Below are 16,542 nucleotides of genomic sequence, written 5' to 3'. Positions count from 1 at the left end.
CCCAATCCTTTCTTGTGCTACCTACTGTTTTTTCTAGGATTTTCTTCAGTTCCCTGTTTGCTAATTCCGCCTGCCCATTAGTCTGAGGGTGATATGGTGTGGCTACCTTATGAATAACTCCATATTTGTGGAGAAGTTTCTCCATTTGTTTGTTACAAAAATGACCACCACCATCACTGATGAGACCCTTGGGTACTCCATATTTAGTAAAGATGTGCTTCTTTAGGAATTGAAGGACAATTTGTGCATCACAGGTAGTTGTGGCTATGGCTTCCACCCATTTTGAAACATATTCCACTGCTACCAAAATATATCTGAACGAATAAGAAGGGGGAAAGGGTCCCATGAAATCAATGCCCCATAGATCAAACAGGGGGAAAGGGTCCCATGAAATCAATGCCCCATAGATCAAACAATTCTACTTCCAAAATGAAGTTCTGTGGCATCTCATTCCTTCTTGTCAGTCCTCCTGCTCTTTGGCATTCATTACATTGGTGGACAAACTCCCTGGCATCTTTGAAGATGGTTGGCCAATAGAAACCACTTTGTAATATCTTTGCTGATGTTCTTTCTAGACCAAAGTGTCCACCATAAGCTGAGCCATGGCAATTCCATAATATATCTTTTATTTCACTTTCAGGAATACATCTTTTGATTATTCCATCAGAGCACCATCTGAACAGATAGGGTTCATCCCACAAGAACTTCCTTTCTTCACTGATTAGTTTCTTCACTTGTTGCTTGGTGAATTCTTGAGGTATCTTCCTCCCTACTTTGTAGTTTGCTATATCAGCGAACCATGGTGTTTGTTGGATCAGCATAAGATGTTCATCTGGGAAGCTTTCATTCATAGGTAATGAGGCCTTTTGAATTGTTTCTTGTGGCAGCCTTGACAAATGATCAGCAACTAGGTTTTCAGTGCCCTTCCTGTCCCTTACCTCAATGTCAAATTCTTGTAGGAGTAGAATCCACCTGATAAGTCTTGGTTTAGCATCCTGCTTTGACATCAAATACTTCAAAGCGGCATGATCAGTATAAACCACAATTTTAGATCCTATCAAGTACGATCTAAACTTATCAAATGCATAGACTACAGCTAACAATTCCTTCTCTGTTGTAGTGTAATTTTTTTGAGCCTCATTCAATACTTTACTTGCGTAATATATGACATGATGTAAGTTTCCCTTCTTCTGTCCAAGTACAGCACCAATTGCAATATCACTTGCATCACACATGAGTTCAAACGGTAAGTTCCAATCAGGGGGTGTGATAATTGGTGCTGTTGTGAGTTTATGTTTTAAAGTTTCAAAAGCATGCTGGCAATTTTCATCAAAAACAAAAGGTTTATCAATCATTAAAAGGTTACTCAAACGTTTGGCTATTTTAGAAAAATCCTTGATAAACCTTCTATAAAATCCTGCATGCCCCAAGAAACTTCTAACAGATTTCACATTAGTTGGTGGAGGGAGTTTTTCTATTATTTCCACTTTTGCCTTGTCAACCTCTATCCATTTTCTTGAAACTTTATGACCAAGAACAATCCCCTCAGGCACCATGAAATGACACTTCTCCCAGTTCAAAACCAAATTAGTTTCTTGGCACCGTTTCAAGACAAGAGTTAGATGGTTTAGGCAAGTATTGAAATTATCACCAAAAATAGAGAAGTCATCCATGAAAACCTCTAAAAAATTTTCAACCATATCTGAGAAAATGGAGAGCATACACCTTTGAAAAGTGGCTGGGGCATTGCACAATCCAAATGGCATTCTTCTATAGGCAAGAACTCCAACTGGGCATGTGAATGAAGTCTTTTCTTGGTCCTTTGGATCTACCACTATCTGATTATACCCAGAATAGCCATCCAAGAAGCAATAATAAGCATGGCCAGCCAACCTTTCAAGCATTTGATCAATGAAAGGAAGTGGGAAGTGATCTTTGCGTGTGGCATCATTCAACCTTCTATAGTCAATACACATCCTCCACCCTGTCACAGTTCTGGTGGGAATGAGTTCACTCCTCTCATTGATAATGATTGTCATCCCACCTTTCTTTGGTACCACTTGGACTAGGCTTATCCAGGAGCTATCGGAAATAGGATATATGATTCCTGCATTCCATAATTTCATTACTTCCTTCTGGACGATTTCCTTCATTGCAGGATTTAGTCTTCTCTGAGGTTGAATTACTGCTTTGGAATTGTCCTCCAAAAGAATCTTATGCATGCATACTGTAGGGCTGATGCCTTTCAGGTCATCAATGGTCCATCCTAAGGCATCCTTGTGAGCTCTGAGAACATCAAGAAGCCCTCCTTCTTCTTTCTTTGTCAAGGACGAATTAATGATCACTGGGAAGCCCTCTGAAGTGCCAAGAAATGCATATTTGAGATGAGAAGGTAATGGCTTCAGTTCTTGCTTTTGCACCTCTTCTTTCTTGCTTGGTTCCACCTCTTTGTCTATGGAAGCCTCAGCTACATGTTCCTCTATTGTTTCTTGATTGTCTTTTTCTTGCTCAAGCTGATTAATGTCTAACATTTCTTCCACCAGGCTCTCTATCATATCCACCCTCAAATGATCTTCATGCTCAGGAAGGTGTTGCATTGACTTAAAAACATTTATGATCATTTGCTCATTGTGTACTCTGAAAATCATTTCTCCTTTTTCCACATCTATAATGGCTCTTGCAGTTGCTAGAAATGGTCTGCCCAAGATGATTGAATTGTTGCCTTCCTCGTCGGTATCTAGGATTACAAAGTCCGCAGGGAAGATAAACTCTCCAACCTTTACTAACAGATTTTCCACAATTCCATTTGGTGTCTTGATTGATCTGTCGGCCATGACTAGTGACATCCTGGTGGGTTTGAGTTCTTCTATGGCAAGCTTCTTCATCATGGACAAGGGCATTAAGTTGATACTAGCTCCAAGATCACAAAGAGCTTTGTCAAAGGATAGTTTGCCTATGGTGCATGACACTACAAAACTCCCTGGATCCTTAAGCTTTGGTGGGATTCCTTTTTGGAGCACGGCGCTACATTCTTCACTAAGCATCACCGTTTCCTTCTCATTCCAATCTCTTTTCTTATTGATGAGCTCCTTCAAGAACTTGGCATACAGAGGCATTTGCTCCAATGCCTCAGCTAAAGGTATGTTGATTTCCAGCTTCTTGAAAGTCTCAAGAAATTTGTGGAAATGCTGATCCTTTGTCTCTTTGTGAAATCTCTGTGGATACGGTAGTGGTGGTGTTGAGCTCTTCTCCACTTGATGTTGTTTTGGATTTGGTTCTTCCATGATCTGCTTTCCTTTCTTTAGATTCTGTGGTTCGTTGTTTTCCTCTGTGAGTTTTTCTGGGAAATTCTTGCTTATCATGTCCTTGTTGATAGCTTCATCATTCTTTGTTGGCTCATTGTCATTATTCTTGGTTGCTCCTTGGTTACCATCCACTAACATTTTTCCACTTCGTAGTTGCACGACCTTGCATTCTTCCTTTGGGTTGGGGATGGTGTCACTTGGCAGTGAGCTTGATGGTTTTTCAACAGAAATCTGTTTGGAGATTTGCCCAATCTGTCTCTCTAAGTTCTTCATGGACGCTTCTTGGTTCTTTGTTGTTAATTCTTGGTTCTTCATCATTTTCTCCATGAGCATCTCTAGATTGGTGATCCTCTGGGAATCTTGTGAGATTGGTTGGTTTTCGGGTGTTGATGGATGATGATAGGTGTTTTGATTTGTTGGGTGGTTATTGGGTGGATAATGGTTAGAGTTGGGGTAATTATTTTGTGGTTTTCTGTATGTATTTTGGTTAGTGTTTGGCTGGTTGTTGTTTGTGTTTTTCCAATTGTTTTGTGTTGAGTTCTTTTGCCATGGCTGTTGGTTTTGACTGTGGTTGTCTCCCCATCTGAGGTTGGGATGGTTCTTCCAAGATGGATTGTAGGTATCACCATAGACTTCATTTGTTCCAGGATTTTGGTTGTGCATGTACTGGACTTGCTCTTGCTGTTGCTCCTCTTGAGTTTCTTCACTTTGCACCCAAGTAGTTGGTGGTTGGCTTGTGGCACTCACTGATGCAACTTGCAAGCCATCAATCCTTTTGGCCATTTGCTCAAACTGTTGTTGAATCTGCTGCTGCATTATCTTGTTCTGAGCTAGAATTGAATCCACTCCTTCCAACTCCATTACTCCTCTTCTTTGTGATGGTAGGCGTTGTCTTTGATGAGCAAAAAAATATTGGTTATTGGCCACCATATCAATGAGGTTTTGAGCTTCCTCTGTAGTTTTCATGAGTTGCAAAGAGCCTCCAGCTGAATGATCAAGTGCTTCTTGAGCCTTAAGAGTGAGCCCCTCATAGAAGTTCTGCAACTTGTCCCACTCAGTGAACATCTCTGGTGGACATTTCCTCAATAGTGCCTTATATCTTTCCCATGCTTCATATAAGTTTTCAGCCTCCATTTGAGTGAATGTCTGCACCTCAGTCTTCAATCTTAGGATTCTTTGAGGGGGATAAAATTTGGCAAGAAACTTGCTTACCAAGTCATCCCAAGTGTTGATGCTTTCTTTTGGAAAGGTCTCTAGCCATTGAGTGGCTTTATCTCTGAGAGAAAATGGAAAGAGCAACAACTTGTAGCTGTCAGGAGGCACACTATTGGTTTTCACAGTGTCACAGATTCTCAAGAAGGTAGATAAATGTTGATTTGGGTCCTCCAAAGGCCCTCCTCCAAAAGAACAGTTGTTTTGAACCAAAGTGATGAGTTGTGGCTTTAGTTCAAAATTGTTTGCATTGACATTAGGAGGAAGAATGCTACTTCCACAGTGTCTAGCATTTGCAAATGTATATGAAGCCAAGACTCTTCGTTGTTGTTGGTTATTGTTGGCCCCTCCTCCTGGTTGATTGAGATCTCCTTCTATTTCTTGGAATTCCTCCTCAGATTCTTCCTCTCCAATAACGTTCTTCCCTCTTTCAGCTCTTCTTATTCTCCGAAGAGTTCTTTGGTCAATTTCAGAGAGGACAGGGGAAGATCTTCCTGTACCTGACATACAAACACACAACAATAAACACACAGATCCAGAAAACCAATGAAACTTCAATCTATAGCTAGAATGAAGTTTTAGTTAGTTTAAGCAAAAATTCAAACAGTTAGTGTGTTAGTCAAAATTAAAATAACAGAAAAGAAAAAAATGCTTGATCTAGATCTCCACTTCACTTAATCATTGTAAATCTATTTCAATCCCCGGCAACGGCGCCAAAAACTTGATGTGTGGAAAACGATCCAACACAAAACTCACCGGCAAGTGTACCGGGTCGCATCAAGTAATAATAACTCACATGAGTGAGGTCGATCCCACAGGGATTGAAGGATTGAGCAATTTTAGTTTAGTGGTTGATTTAGTCAAGCGAATCAAGTTTTGGTTGAGTGGGTTGTATTTAACAGAAGCTAAATTGCTTGGAATATAAATGGAGAAGGGAGAATTGTAGTAAATTAAAGAACAGGAAAATAAACTTGCTGAATCTTAAAGAACAAGAAAGTAAATGACTGAAACTTAAAGTGCAAGAAATGTAAATTGCAGTAACTTAAATGGCAAAGAATGTAAATTGCTTGAATGTAAAAGGGATTCGAGGACTGGGATTGCAGAATCTAAACAAAGAGAAATTGGATTGCCATAATTAATAGAGCAGAAACTGAATTAGAAGCAATTAGAATTCAAACAGAAATTGAAATTAAAGTGCAGCAGGGTTCACAGAAGAACCAAAAGTAAATTGGGATCTCAGGACTCCAGAGACTAGGTAGCAGAGCCTAGATCTCAATTACCTTCCTAGATCCAAGTTCTCAAAGCAATTGACAAGAAAATAAAGAGGAAGCAGTAAAGGAAATTGAAATTAAACTCAATAGTGCAGAAAGATGTTTAAAGAGATTTTGAATGGAGATTGAGACAGAATTTCCTCAATTCTTCACACCCAAAACTCAAAACAAGGAAATCAAAAAGGCCTAAGCAAGAACGAGGAAGAAGAGAGATCAATTCTCCTCCCCAATTCTCTGAAATCTCAGTAAAGATACCCAGAGAAGTTCCAAAGTGCAAAAATAAAATTCAAAGATCCAAGAAAGTGCAAAATTCAAAGGTCAAGTAAAAGGTCCTAATTACATCAAACTAGCTCCTATTTATACACTTTCTATTCTTGGATTTTGGGATTTGGATGGGCTTTTGATTTGGTGAAGAAATAAATTAAATTGGATTTTTAATTCAATTTTTGGCCCAAAAATAATAGCTTCCAGGAGGCTGCCCTGCCCTTGTGGAGGGCAGGGCAGGATTTGGTGCTTGGTGCGTGCGTGGTGCGGGCGTGGTGTAGGCTGGTGCGCAGGATGCTGCCCTGCAGGGCAGAAAAAGTTGGTGCGCCAGAATTGTGCTGTGGTGCGCTGCTGGTGCTGCCAGAATCGTGCCTTGGTGCGCCAGATTCATGCCACAACAAAATGCTGCCCTGCCCTCGCGGAGGGCAGGGCAGTGTTTCCACTTTGACGTCTCGAGTTCGAAACTTGGATGCTACACACGCTACCCATTTTCCTTGGCTTTCTTGGTACCAAAGTGAAGCTTAATTCCTTGCTTCCTCATGGTCCCGTGTTCAACTCTTGTGGCAAGCATTGTAGACATTTTCCTTTGATTTTCTTCCCTTGGTGAGCCCGATACTGCCCTTGTGGAGGGCAGGGCAAGGTTTTGTTCTTCTTGATTCCAAGGCACAAATTTGTGCTCTGCCCTTGTAGTGGGCAGGGCAGAGTTGCCTTTCATGCTTTGTTCCCTTATGTTGCCCTCCTAGAGGGCAGTGTGCCCTTGTGGAGGGCAATGCTTGCCTCCCCTCTTTACATGCGGCACACTTCTCCTTCCTTTGACCACGTTTTCTTCTCCTTTGGTCACGCTTTCTTAGGCCACGCTTTTCTCTTTTATTCTTTTCTTCACCTACATTAAACCAAAACAACCACTCCAAGTATCACTAAATTCACAAGGCTTATAAATCAATTAAAATTCAATTAAAATTAGCTTAAACCTTATGAGTTAACATTAATTTCATGGTGGTTGTTTGATTTAAAGAAGTTATGCATTTTCACTCCAAATCACTTACTTAGGATGCAAGAAAGTGCATAAAGACTAATAAAACAAGTGAAATTAGCTTGAAAAATAGGTATATGATGACTTGTCATCACTAACTAAACTACCACTTAACCAAAGTTGCTTAATCTACCAATCTCTATGGGATCGACCTCACTCTTGTGAGTTTTATTACTTGATGCAACCCGGTATAGTTGCCGTAGTTATACGTGAAACTAATTTTTACGTATCAATATCCCAAAATTTTGGTCAAAGGCCCCAAATCATGAATTCCTAGCTCTTGAGAGTTACCTAAGACTAAGAGAAAAATGTCAAGCAGCTATAGTAGAAGGCATATTAATTTGAAGACATAATCTAAAGTATTTATGTAAGTTTGGTAATGAATAACTTTCCTATAGTAGAATACTCAACCTGAAGCATCATAATTTGTATTCCTTTCCTAATTTCCTTGCTTGGTATCATCGCATTCATTCATCTATCCAATGGATTATATGATATAACTTATGAGGACTTCAAGTTCTGAACTCATGAGTTTATAATAATGCTATGTAATATTTATCACAGTAATAGCTTTAATAGTACAATGTAAATTTATTTTGAACCAATCATAATACTAGTCTTCTAAATAGTACTGAGTTTTGAAGAATAATTTACTAAAGCAATTTCTACATTGCCATTTCATGGTTCATCAAAGGCATTGTTTGAGTCTCTCTTGATATTTGGACATTATTACATCTTATATCTTGTTTATTAGGAGATTTCTTCAAATGGCTGAAGCTTCTTACAATAATAAATCATCTTTTGAGGCTTTATTTGCTCCTTATAATAGGCTAAATCACTAATTATTAAATAAAAAAAGAGGATTCACATATCTTCCATTTTCCAAACTAATAAAAATGAACAGAATACATGTGTGCAATAATCATGATTCGTGAAAGCGTGTAACAGAACTACCATAAGATAAATCGCATAGAAATTGTACAACATGGCATAAAATTTGAGAATAAGTTTTATTTCTAAACTAAATTCTATCCAAAAAAAGAAAAAAATACATAAAGAGGAAGCATAGGTGCTTTTGCAGCTGTAGTTAAATATCTAGTACTAACGTATCAATCTTAAAGGAATTAATACTTCTACTATTGCTTGAATGGCTCCAATCTTTAGAAACTGTGCTTGCTGCTGCAGAAGTTTCTTATTGCTCTAAAGCTTAAATGTTTTGAATTTTGAAAACTAAAAAAAGCAGCTCAAAACACCTCTCTCTCTCTCTCTCTCTCTCTCTCTCTCTCTCTCTCTCTCTCTCTCTCTCTCCAAATCCAATAAAAATAATAAACAATAAGCAATAACATAATCTAAAAATTAAATGCCATGAGTCCAATCAAAACAACATCAACATCAAAATCAAGAATGAAAATAAGAAACAAAGAGCAATGGAAAAGAACAAACCAGTGACAGGGAAGAGGCCGCGATAACTGAGATTTGCGCACAGTGGAGGAGGGTGTAAGGGTTTCACACACGGTTAAAGAGAGAGGAAACTTCGACAACGATGAGAGGTGAATGTATGAGCAGCCACGAGGTCGACTCCATGACCACATAGAATCGCACGGTGGAGCGGAGACTACGGATTTTGCACACCGTGGAGGAGGAAGCAGGGATTTCACGCATTGTGCATGTGGAGGAGAGGCAAAAGGTTGACACCGGGGAGAGAAGGATGAACGGCAACCGCACGACTCCACAACCACACAGAGGTGTAGGGTGGAGCAGAGATTAGGGATTTTGGCAGATGTTGGGGGAGGGAGTGTTGGTTATAAGATAAAAAAGAGATTGAATAAATGAAAATTGATATAAAGGTTCTGATTACCGGCGGTTCTTCATGCAGTAGCCACTAATCAATCAAATGATGCGGCAGTAGTGATGCGGTAGTGGAATTATAATGGCTGGTATCTCTGTTATCTGCGGCAATTGGATGAACGGCCGGTAATTTTTGGCCGGTATCCTCTGCCTCTCTTGTAGTGTCTTTTCTTCTCGCACTTTTTTTCTAGCTAATGTTGAGTCTCTTGGAACTAATACATAAAAAAGAATATTACATTAGGGAGATAATTTCTAAAAAAATGTTCTATAAAACTTTGGACTCTCCCAAAATATATTAGTTTTTGTAGTGACAATTTTCTAAAATTCTTGTAACTTTTTGTATTAGTGTTTTCATTGAAATTCATCAACTGAAAAAGATTACTTGCAGAAAAATCTAGCCAGTGGGTGATTCTAATTCATAAAAGGTCGAATGAAGTGATATTGATGTAGAGCCATTGAGACTTATACTTAAAAATAAATCTCACAACTGAGAGCCAACTAGGCCTGGCAGTATGGACCCTATCCGCGGGTACCCAACCCGATCTAACCCAGTCGGGTAGGGTTGCCAACCCGATCCGCTGCGGGTAGGGTTGGGCACAGATCGGGTTGGCCTGCAGAGCGGGTAGGGTGCGGGCTGAGCCTCAACCCTGCCTGGCAGTATGGACCCTATCCGCAGGTACCCAACCCGATCCAACCCAGTCGGGTAGGGTTGCCAACCCGATCCGCTGCGGGTAGGGTTGGGCACAGATCGGGTTGACCTGCGGAGCGGGTAGGGTGCAGGTTGAGCCTCAACCCTACCCGCACCCCCCAAAATGTGTTATATATGTTTAAAAATGTTACATATGGGAGTTGAACCAAGGACCTTAAGTATGTGCAAAAGGTTCCTAGCCACTGAAACAAGGATACTTGTGTTATTTATGAGCTTGCAACGTTAATGAGAAAATTGATCGCCAATAATGTCTTCGAAGCCATCATAGCCCACGTTAATTGCCATGTTAACTACATTAACGTGGTAGTTAACGTGGAGGAAAAGGGAGCTCCAGCGTTAGTGGTAAAGTGAATACCACTAACGCTCCAAATTGGTAATTGGCCACATTAAGAGTCACGTTAACTTAGTTAACGTGAACTCTAACGTGGAAGGGGAAGACAACACCAACGTTAGTGACACTCACCTTTGTCACTAATGTTGGATTAAGCTAACATTGCCCACGTTAGTGGTCACGTTAAGACCACTAACGTGAGAGATAACGTGGAGCTAAGCATGATGAGCCAACGTTAGTGACACTCACCTTTGTCACTAACGTTGGAGATGGCATTCACTACCACGTTAGTGGCCACGTTAATCCAATTAACGTAAGCTCTAACGTGGGAAGGAGGGGCGTTTGGAGTGTTAGTGACAAAAGTAAGTGTCACTAATGCTCTCGAATCTTAGGCATGCGCACGTTAAGAGTCACGTTAGTTATACTAACGTGAACTCTAACGTAGGGAAAGGGGGCACAATGCAACGTTATTGGAAAAGGTGATTCCCAATAACGTTTGCGAAGGACAACGAGACAACGTTAGTGGTCACGTTAGTGCCACTAATGTTGAAGTTAATGTGGACCATTTGGGGTTGGAACGTTAGTGAAAAAGGTGATTATCACTAACGTTCTCGAACCTACATTTTCACTTAACGTTAACACCACTAACGTCCTAACTAACGCCCATGCCTAACTCACACTTTTCTGCAAGCTGAGCCCACTGGAGATTGTAACTGCTTCAACTCAAGATCTAAGGCCCATATCCAAGACTTGAAGAACTCATTAGAAGATCAAAAAGAGTAGTATATGTAGGAGTAGTTTTGAACTATAGAAGAGCTTGGCACTTTGGAGAACTACGCTCTGTATATTTACTTTCTGCAATTTTCTAGTTTAGATTTATTCTTCACTGTCATTTTCCATTTCCAAAGCTATGAACAACTAAACCCCTTTCATTGGGTTAGGGAGCTCTATTGTAATTTGTTGGATCAATTATAGTTCTCATTCTTCTACCTCTTTCTTTTCTCTTGATGTACTAGAAAGCTTTCGATCTTAATTCAATTGGTTGGTTGTCTTAGAAAAGAAACTCTCCATAATTGGACTCCTCTGAGCCTTGGAAAAGGGACGAGGAGATCATGCTAGAAATGCTTTCTCATGTTGAACCAAATTGGGGTTTGGGTAGATATAGTGACATGTAATCCTCCCAACACTTTGATTTGGAAATACATGTGGTATAATCAGTGACCACACTTCATCTCATCCCATGAGTAATTAAATCAAGGAATTGGGCAATTGTTCAAGCTTAGAGAGATTGGATTGCCAAGGAATTGGGATCCAATCACTTAAGATTGCCAAAGAGATCAATGAATGCATTGATTGAGGAAGAGATGAGAATGAATTTGATTTGGAGAATGCAACATCTCCTGGGCCCAATGAATCCCCCATTTCTGATCTTACCCATTCTCTTTACTTTCTGCCATTTATTTCTATGTTCATCTCCCCAAATCCCCATTTAAGATTCTGCACTTTATTTTCTGTAATTTACTCTCCCGCCATTTAATTTCCTGCAATATCAACTACATTCTGTTTAGTTCAACTAGCACACTCTTCCAACTAAAGTTGCTTGACCAATCAATCCCTGTGGGATTTGACCTCACTCTATTGTGAGTTTTTACTTGACAATAATTTGGTATACTTGCCGAAGGGAAATTTGTTGAGAGACAAGTTTTCGTGCATCAAGTTTATGGCGCCGTTGCCGGGGATTGATTTTGTATCAATAATGATTAAGTTGGAAGTTCACTAGATTAAGCATTTTTATTTTGTTTGGTCATTTACCTTCAGTTTATTTTGTTTCTTCCTTATCCCCTCACCCCTCGTTGTTTTCATTTTTCTTTGTTATTTTCTACAATTCTGCTCACTAAACCACAAACTGTTTGACAATTTGCACCACTCACACTAACAGCCACTCTAACAAGAATAACACTTCATTTTATTTCTTGCTATGTGCTCTGTTAGTTGTATGACAGGGAGAAGAGGCAGAGCTTCAACTTCCTTTGATTCAGAACCTGAGAGGACCCTCCATAGATCAAGGAGAAAAGCAAGAGGAAAAAGAGTTGTTGGTGCTGAGGAAGAGGAAGAGTACTTTGAAACAAACACGTAGGAGAACTTGGAAAACAACCATGAAGGAGAAGCTCACAACCATGCCAGAGAAGGCCTTGTGAATCATGCTGGGCAAGAAAGGAGAGTTCTAGGCTCTTACATCAATCCAAACCCAGGAAATTGTGGAAGTAGCATCCAAAAGCCCACTGTTCATACCCTGACCGGGCTCCTCCAACTCGGCAAGTTCATAAAAGGTCCGACCTCGTCCTAAGGCCCACGCCTAAAGGTCGGACCTCGGACAATAAAACAAGGAAGGCCCATCAAAAGGAACGCAGCCCAAAACCTAAAGGCCGAAAAGGCCTAGAAGAGGCGGTTCCACAAAGATAGAGATAAAACTCCCAAAAGATAAGATAAGATAAGAATATCTTATCCAGGGAAGATCACGGCCAACTACTATAAATACACTGGAACACCCAGGTATGGCATTCATTCCACATTCTACACATATCTGCTTGGACCCATGCTAACTTAAGCATCGGAGTGTCATTGCAGGTACAACCACCAACCACTCTACATATCAAGCTCGGGTCCCTGAATCCCCACCTCGGGTCTTTCCGGACGACCAAGCTACGCGTTTCAGGTAACCCTCGGAACATTGGCGCCGTTGCCGGGGTTCTGGAAGTCATCCCTCTACCATGGCGGACGACCCTCACAACAATGACCGCGCTGCATCTGAACAAGAGGACGAAATTGACACCGGAGAACGACCGGACAGCCCTCTGTCACCATGCACTCCAGGAGGAAACAAACAGAATCGCCCAAAGACATCACTCCCAAACAAAGATCCACAAAATTCCGAAAAAGAGAAGAGCTCGGAAATTCTAGAAGCAGTCCGGGCACAACAAAACCGACTGAAACAACTCGAAGAGGACATAAAAAAGCAGAAAGAAACTGAACAAGATCTGAGAAGAGAGACTCGAAAGCGCAGAGAATTAGAAGAAAAACTGCGGAAAATAGAGGCCAACCTAAAAGACCGGACAGAACGCGGCACCACCCCCGAAGGCAACCATGATCCCTTCACGCAAGAGATCATAAAGGAGAAGGTACCGCGAAGCTTCAAACCACCCGATATGGATCTCTACGACGGCACCACCGATCCAAGTCACCACCTCAGCAACTTCAGAAGCAGAATGTACCTAGTCGACGCCTCCGACGCGATTCGGTGCAAAGCCTTCCCCACCACTCTCACCAAGTCAGCCATGAAGTGGTTCGACAATCTGCCACCAAGATCAATCACCAGCTTTGAAGACCTAACCAAGAAATTCCTAACAAGGTTTTCTATTCAAAAGGACAAGACAAAGCATGCCCCCAGTCTACTCGGGATCAAACAAGGTAACCAAGAAACTCTCCGAGAATACATGGAGCGATTCAACAAAGCCTGCCTGGACATACAACACTTGCCCACTGAAGCGGCCATCATGGGACTAGCAAACGGCCTAAAAGAGGGACCGTTTAGCCAATCCCTATCCAAACGATACCCGACCTCCCTATACGAGGTGCAGGAGCGGGCAGAAAAATATATCAACATGGAGGAAACCTCCCAGCTAAGAGACTCTTCTAGGAAGGAATCAACCTACCCACTCCGAGATCGAGATCGGGAACAGAAGAAGAAAGAAGAACCCAACTCGGACAAGCCACGGAAGTACCACAACTACACCCCCCTCCGAGTCTCCCTGGTAGACATCTATAGGGAAGTATGCCACACCGAAAAGATCCCACCGCCCCGACCGCTAAAACACAAGAGAGCGGGGAGAGATCGGTCCGAATACTGTGAGTATCACAAGCTCTACGGTCACTCTACTAACGACTGCTACGACCTAAAAAAATGTTATAGAAAAGCTAGCCAGAGAAGGAAAACTCGACAGATACATAGCAGAAAAAGGAGAAGAGACCAGGAAGAGAAGGCGGGGAGATAACGAAGATCGGGCCGAACAAACCCCACGAACCCCTGAAAGGCACGTTCACATGATAAATGGAGGTTTTGCAGGTGGAGGAACATCCAGATCCTCGCGAAAAAGACACCTCAAAGAAGTCTATCACGTCCGAGAAGACAGTCCCCTACCCGAGTTACCTACTATCTCATTTACCCGAGAAGATGCTCAAGGGATAATACCCGGGCACGACGATCCAATGGTAATCACCATTATCCTAGCAAACGCCAACTTACATCGAACCCTGATTGACCAGGGAAGCTCAGCAGATATCCTGTTCAAAACGGCCTTCGACAAGCTCGGACTTGAAGAAAAAGAACTAAAGGCCTATCCCACCGACCTATTTGGGCTAGGGGATACCCCGATCCATCCCTTAGGATACATCTCGCTACACACTACCTTTGGAAGAGGCGAGCAATCTAAAACATTAAGCATCGACTACATTATAGTCGACGTCACTTCAGCATACAATGCCCTCATTGGGCGACCAACCCTAAACAGACTGGCAGCTATAGTCTCGACCCCACACCTCTGTATGAAGTTCCCTACCACAAAAGGAATCGCTACCCTAAAAGGCGACCAAAAGCTAGCGCGGCGATGCTACAACGAAAGCCTGAGCCTAAAAGGGAAAGAGGTCAACACAATAGAACTCGGACGAGTTCAATCCCGAGAAGATCTTCGGCCACAACCAGAGGGAGAAACCGAAAAAATCCAGATCGGGAACACACCCGAAAAAATAACAAACATAGGAGCAAACCTCGAAACGGGCCTAAAAGAGGAACTCACAACCCTCTTAAGGGAGAATTCCGACCTCTTCGCCTGGAAAGCCTCCGACATGCCAGGCATAAGTCCCGACCTGATGTGCCATAAGCTATCAGTTTACCCGGGATCCCGACCTATCCAACAAAGACGCCGAAAGCTCGGACCCGAGCGCATGCAAGCAATAGAAGAACAAGTACAAGCACTGCTAGATGCAGGGTTCATTAGGGAAGTAAAATACCCCCTATGGCTCGCAAACGTGGTCCTGGTAAAAAAGCCCAACGGAAAATGGAGGATGTGCGTCGATTACACGGATCTCAACCAAGCCTGCCCCAAAGACCCATACCCTCTACCAAACATCGACGCCTTAGTAGACGCATCCTCAGGCTATAGATATCTCTCCTTCATGAACGCATACTCGGGATACAATCAAATCCCGATGTACGGACCCGACCAAGAAAAGACCTCGTTCATAACCCCAAGGGCAAACTACTGCTACGTAGTAATGCCCTTCGGGCTGAAGAACGCAGGGGCAACCTACCAGAGGCTAATGAACAAAGTGTTCTCAGAACACATCGGACTACAGCTGGAGGTGTACGTCGACGACATGCTGGTAAAGACACAAGAAGACAGAAACTTGCTGACCGACCTCACCAGCGTCTTCGGCACCCTCAGAAAACACAACATGAGACTTAACCCGACAAAGTGCACCTTCGCCGCAGAAGCCGGAAAGTTCTTAGGCTTCATGCTGACCCAAAGGGGCATCGAAGCGAACCCGGACAAATGCCAAGCGATACTCAATATGAAGAGCCCGACGTGTGTCAAAGAAGTACAACAACTGAATGGAAGGCTAGCCGCCCTATCAAGATTCTTGGCAGGATCAGCAATAAAATCACTACCTCTCTACTAACTCCTAAAGAAAGGAAAACCCTTCTCATGGACCCCGGAGTGCGAAAAAGCCTTTCAAGAATTCAAGGAATTCCTCGGGCAGCCACCAATCCTAACCCGACCTTTAAAGGGAGAAGAACTCGTACTATACCTCTCGGTTGGACATCGAGCAGTCGCTTCACCGTTAATACGAGAAAATGACCAAGAACAACACCCCATATACTTTGTAAGCAAGGCACTACAAGGGGCCGAATTAAATTATCAGAAGATAGAAAAATTCGCCTACGCCCTAGTGTTCACAGCTCGGAGGCTCCGTCCCTACTTTCAAGCCCACACCATCAAAGTCCGGACAAACCAACCCATGAGACACATCCTGCAAAAAACAGACCTAGCAGGACGAATACTACAATGGGCGGTGGAACTGTCCGAGTTCGACCTCCACTATGAAGCCCGAACTGCCATAAAATCTCAGTATCTAGCCGACTTCATCGCAGAATACACTGAGACCCCTGGAACCCCACTCTCATGGAACCTGTATGTCGACGGGTCCTCAAACAAGACTGGAAGCGGAGCCGGGGTTATACTCGAAAGCGACCAAGGAACGCGGATAGAACTATCCCTAAAATTCGAGTTCCAGGCTTCGAACAACCAAGCCGAATACGAGGCCCTACTAGCAGGTCTAAAGCTAGCCGAAGAGGTCGGAGCCCGGAAAATCATGATCTTCAGCGACTCCCAGGTCGTCACATCACAAGTAAATGGAAGCTACCAGGCCAAAGACCCCACCATGAAAAAATACCTGGACCAAACACAGGCACAACTGCGCCACTTTTCAGAGATACAGATCCAGCACATACC

This window comes from Arachis hypogaea, chromosome 6 (assembly GCF_003086295.3).
Source record: "Arachis hypogaea cultivar Tifrunner chromosome 6, arahy.Tifrunner.gnm2.J5K5, whole genome shotgun sequence".
In the NCBI taxonomy this organism is placed as follows: domain Eukaryota; kingdom Viridiplantae; phylum Streptophyta; class Magnoliopsida; order Fabales; family Fabaceae; genus Arachis; species Arachis hypogaea.
This window is presented reverse-complemented; position numbering follows the sequence as displayed.